This window comes from Glycine max, chromosome 20 (assembly GCF_000004515.6).
Source record: "Glycine max cultivar Williams 82 chromosome 20, Glycine_max_v4.0, whole genome shotgun sequence".
Lineage (NCBI taxonomy): Eukaryota > Viridiplantae > Streptophyta > Magnoliopsida > Fabales > Fabaceae > Glycine > Glycine max.
This window is the reverse complement of record NC_038256.2, coordinates 17,394,108-17,400,107: the sequence shown is the minus strand read 5'-3', so window position 1 is coordinate 17,400,107 and position 6,000 is coordinate 17,394,108.

The following is a 6,000-nucleotide window of genomic DNA, read 5'->3' as shown; positions in this document are numbered from 1 at the left end:
TTATCAAAAAGTAATTACAATACTACCAAAAACAACTATACATGGGAGGAGTTGCATACAATTTACAATAGTTTTTTACATAAAAGTTAGTCTTATTGATTGACTAACAATCAACAATGTCAATATTTGAGGCCAAAATGGCTCTAGAATCAAGGAACTTCTCATCATTGTAATGTTTAACCAAATCTTGATATGTTGTATTTACAATTGCTTGAATTAGTTCAACATAATATGTGATAAGAAATTCATCAGGAATTTCTATTTCTGCATATCCATCATTTGGTTTAGCCAATTTTCCATCTCCTACATAAAACAACCATTCTGCAAATTCTTGAAGCTCTTGAGGATTTAAGTTGTCGCTACCCCTTTGTAATCTCATGTTCTTTGTCAGTTTTAATACTTGACAATATCAGATCGGCTACCCCTTGGGATGACTAGTGAGTCACTTCCAAATACAACTACCTTTCCACCAAAAGGTGAGTTTGTATAATTAAATGAACTCATGATATCTCTGAGGCTTTTGTCTAACGCTTTGAAACAAAACTTATGGGCCATTGGAGCTTCATCCCATATTATAAGCTTGGTGACCTTCAAAAGCTCAGCTAATTCACTACCTTAAACAACATTGCAAGTTGAGTTTTGAAAGGCAAGAACAGCTATTGCAAATTTAGAGTCTGCAGTTCTTCCTCCAAGTAGTAATAAAGTGGCTATTCCACTTGATGCAACTGTGAAAATAATATTTCCATTCAAGCGCAATGCAAAAGACAATGTCTTCCACATAAAAAATTTTCCCATTCGAAGGAAAAAAATTCCTCCACATTGTAGATTAACAGCATTCATGATTATATCAAATATAAATTTTTGCTCATCTGAGACAAAGTAAATTTGAATCAAATTTAGATGAGAATATTTAGTAGAAAAATGTATTTGTATTTGTTGTCTAAACTAAGGTTAGATACATACACATGCACACAGGCATATATGTGTGTATGTGTGTGTGTGCGTGCGTGTGTGTGTGTGTGTAATTAGATTACCTGTCAAAGAACCAAATAAACTTTGGAATTCATCTTTTAGTTGTTCTTTATTGTGGTCTTGTTCTTTGTAAATCAATATATTTATCCAAAAAGTTGTCATAGCACTTGTCGGAAGTGGCATTGGTGGATAATCTCTTAAACTTCTTCTATTACATTGCATAAATTTCTCCATTTGCAAGACAGCTAAATTCTCCAATTCATCATCCTTCAATTGCAACTCTGGTAATATTCAAGTAAAATGTTATGTAGCACTTGATTTGAGAAATATCTATAAAAATAAAGTCAAATGAAAGAATAAAGATGAATTTGGATTTGTACCTTGATTCTTTTATAATCTCCTTTTCTCATGTAAAATGCCATCCACTAAGAAGACTCATGTATGCTACCAAACATGCTCAGGTCTATTGATACTATTAGAAATCAGCATTGTTGTAAATAACTTTCTGAGGTAATGACTTGATCCCCAGTTGTTGGCCTCTTTAATTACCTCAATATATTCTTTATCATCATGAAAGAATCCCATGGCAAAGCAAGCTTCTCTAACTGTAGGACACTCTACGCCAGTAGCAGTTCTAATTTCTTCGTACCTACATGGTCCTTTAGCTATAAGCAACATCATTCTTTAGTACAATAATTTACCAGTGTTTGGTGGCACCCAATATAGTTTGTCGATACTGTCACAACATGCCCTTTTGTGGGCGAGCGAGGCAAGGCTCATGGGTGCGCTTTTCAAAGGTGGAAAGATGCGCGGAGTCGCCACCAATGTTTATTTGTGGAAAACGTCGGAAAAATCGAAGGAAACCGGTCATAAAGAATATTCCAAGTTCGGGAGTTGTATTTACGCTTGAGGAAGGTATTAGCACCTCTCACGTTTGTCTCAAAGGACAACAGCCTTATTTTTTTTTAGAATTGTGGAAATTGTGTTACCTTAACTTTTATTTTTTTTTTATTTTTTGAGGTCGACAAAAGCGGGGCTCTTGCTCCTACGTACCCTCCATCGAAGAGGAAATCAGACCTACGTAGTTCTTTTTTAAGGGTGAATCAAGTGATTCTTTTTACTTGGAAGGTGGTCATTTTAAGGCGTTGGACCTTACAAATGATCCATTTACTTGGTAAGAAAAAAACTGAGATATTGAACTTTTCAAAACCTTTTTTAGTGACTTTTTTGTGGACGAGCTTGACTTTGCGGGTTGATTTTAGCCTTAGTTTCACTTTAGTTATTAGTCAATTCAATTAAGAACGAGAAATCCCAAAGAGAAACGTCTGATTGATTTTTTCGCTTTATTTTACTAAAAGGTATTTTTTTATTATTATATTATTATTTTACCTCTTTTTTTATTTCCAACGTGGTTACGGCACGACCGAACGGTCGGATTTCATTTTAACAGAAATTAACGGATACTACAAATCAAATGATCGGTGGAAATTTATTTTATTTTTTGATTAGGCGAGAAATGACTTAAATAAATGACTGAAGCACGTCAAAAAGAGGATACGGAAAGTAAATGAAAACGAGAATAAAAGTACACGAAACAAATGGGGACCACCATGGGTACATAGAATGAATTGAAAAGCTCGGTTTGGGGTACTTACCGGTTGAAGACCGAAGAAAAACGAAGAACGAACGATGAATGTCTTAGAACGGTTGAAAATCTTCGCGTAATTACCCACGGAAACGTTACGGAAGCGCCTCGGCTTGGATTTTCTTCACGGAAACAATTTTCCTCAGCAATTTCAAGAGAATACGAAGTGTCAAGAAGGCTGAACCCCTTCCTTCTTCATTCCTCCCCCTATTTATAGCAAAATAGGGGAGGAGCTTGCCACCCAGCTCGCCCAGGCGAGCCAGGTTGCTTCCTTCAGAAGCAACCGCCTTCTAGATGAAGAATCTGGAAGGCCCAAGTGGGCCTAGTTGCTATTTACACCCCTTTTTTACTAAATACACCCCCTTTACTTTTTTTGTGATTCTTTTTCCGTAACGTTACGAAACTTTACGAATTTCATAACGACACTTATTTTCTTTTCGTAAGGTTACGGAACCTTACGGATCATGTATTTACTCTTTTTTAGCTTTCAAAAAAGTTACGGAAACTCACGGATTGCGTAACAATACTTCCTTTTGGTTTCCGTCACATTACGGAATTTCACGGATGGCGTAACCACGCTTCCTTTTCATTTTCGGCACGTCTCGGAACTTCACATATTGTGCAACAAAGGGTGCCAAATACTTCGAAGCGATCAATCAAAGGTTGCATGCCATCAAGCAATAGTCCCCGAACGAAATTAGGGTATGACAGATACTATAGCCTTGTTTCCTTTGTTGGCAACATCGTTTTTGTTTTTGCAATGTAGACAAACTTTGTGACAAACTATGCATATGTAAGATTTTCCCTTCATTGAAGATTTTATTTGCTTTCAACTAGGAAATAAACATAGATTCTTTTACACTTGGCTTAGAAAGTAAAGAATCCATATCTTCGTCATCATTAAAAATAATATAATGTTCACCTGGTAGATGAAAGTATAATCTCTCAACAACTGGTGTCGTTCCATGAATTGGAAAAGAAAGGATTCTCCAGCAAGCTTCACTGGGTGAGATGTATTGCAGTCAAGATATTGTTTTACCTTATCAATGCATTGTGTTTCTATATCATCTGGTAAAATTACGATTGCATCAATTATCCTATCATATCCCTTGTTGATGTACTTAAATAAGTACTTTGATTACACCACTCAACATTGATATGTGCTTTGTATTTTAGTAGCAACTTTGCCTTATAAGGGACAACATAATGATTGTCGAGCATGACACCATTCTTTTCAATGACATTTCTATTATTTCTTCTTCTATATATAGGGTAACCGTCCTGGTCAACAATAGTTGTTTGTTGGAACTTTTTAGGAAAAAATTTAGAACATTTACCATCCTTCATGCATGGTGAACGTCTATAAGCTGATCCACATGGACCATGTATCATATTATTCTTGATGCACTCATGTAAAATTAGATCTCCCTTTTGATCTAGTAGCTTGATTGAGCATTTTTCGTTTAGTATTTTCCGATTCTTATTAGCTAATTTCACCTCTATTTGACTCTTATTTTCTCACTTTAACTCAGTTTTGGTCTTAGGCAAATAATTCGGCTCAATTACTAATTGTTGCTTATTTTTGGATTTTGTGCCTACTTGACCTATCTGCCTTTTGCAGGACCTATAGGATGCTACAGAACTTCAAATGGAGAAAATGAGCAGTCCTTGGAAAACAAAGGAAAAGATTTACAATTTTTTCAGAAATGAGCTTGGGCCAATTCTTACGTTTTAATGGTCATTTTAGGCTTGGAAGTCAGAGCCTCTACACTTGGATTTTGGGATGCAAATTTTGGGTCTTTGCATTGTGTAATTAGCTTAATTAGAGAGATTAGTTGGGCCTAATTAAGGCCCATCAATTTTTTATGATTAGTTATAGTATTTATTAGTCTACTTAGTGTAGTTAGTTAGAATTATTTTTGTACAGAACAAAATTTAGAAACTTCTAGTGTAAGTTTTAATATCAAACTCTTTTTTCTCTTTTCCGCTCACCTGTTCTTCATCTTTCTTCATCTCTTTAACTCTGTTCTTCTCTTCTCTTGCTCAATTTTCATTTTTCTTCCATTGGTAATGACTATGGAAGTCTAAACAACTAATCAATTAAAGGATCTAGTCTAAGCAATGAGAAATTTTAGTCCTGGTTAAGTATTTTTTTAATTTTGTTGTGAATGTTCATCCTCTTCTCCAACTCTATTGTCCATTTTCATGATTTTGAATTTTTTTGGGATTGGAAACAAATTAGGTTATTGATTAATTTCCTAATTCGAATCTAATAACAAATTGATTGGGTGATAAGTCAATCTGATTTGTAATCTTAATGAATTTAGGGATTAATTCGATTGAATTATCTCTAATGACATTGACTAAACTTTCATAATACGATCATCATTTGTAGCAAACTGTGATAGTTCAAATTTCTTGGATTTGGGGAATTGGATTAATGCTCTTAAATCTATCTCATATTCTGCTTTAAAACATTGTTTCTATGATAATTCTGCATTTTTGTTTTTGTGTTTCTGCATTTTTTTCAGTTGTCTGCAAACTATTTGTTGAAATCCCTTGTTGTTTATAAGTAGATTGAAGTTGGAACCAAATTGGATTGTATCTCTGAGTCGACCTAGGTTATTCTTGTACTGTAGAATTCATTGCTGTCGGGGATACAATTCATTGTGTGCCAGCCTCAATTCACTCATAACTAGATAGTAGTATAGGTACAACTAATATTAGTATAGTAGGTTTGCATCTATACATTGAAAAAGGAAAAAATGCATATGGCAAGTTAACTAAGTGTTGGATTGTGTTCCATTCTATTGCATGTGTTGCATTCTGCATTTTCCTTTTTCATACCTGTAACTGTGTCATATAGTGCATTTGTTTTGTTTATGTTGTTATGTAGAGTCTGTGTAAGTAGTATAGTGTTCTTCATTGAGTAGTAATGCTTTGCATTCTATAATGTAGTTGTGCATAGTGTGTCACATAAGTAAACTGACTTGTGGAGTCTGGTTGCGCAACTTGGTATACAAAGTTTATCCCATATTTTGAGCTAAATTTGCAACTAGCTCAGAATGGGTTGAAAATTCGTCAGAATATAAAAAACATTCATACATCAAGGTGCCCCTGTGAGGTACAAACATTGGCATTGGGGCTCCTTTTTGCCAAATTCGATAATCTAGACCACTTTTGGAAAAAATTTCTATTTTCATGATTTTTAAAAATCATCAAAAAATTACCAAAAATCAAAAATGATTTTTAGACATTTATTATGGTGTTCCTAAATTTTTTAAAAACTGTTTGGGGGCATTTTTCCATTTTCTATATCATTTTAGCAAATATTATGAATAGTGACCTCGTAGAGTAGTTGTCTGTTGTTTCTGTCATTTTTG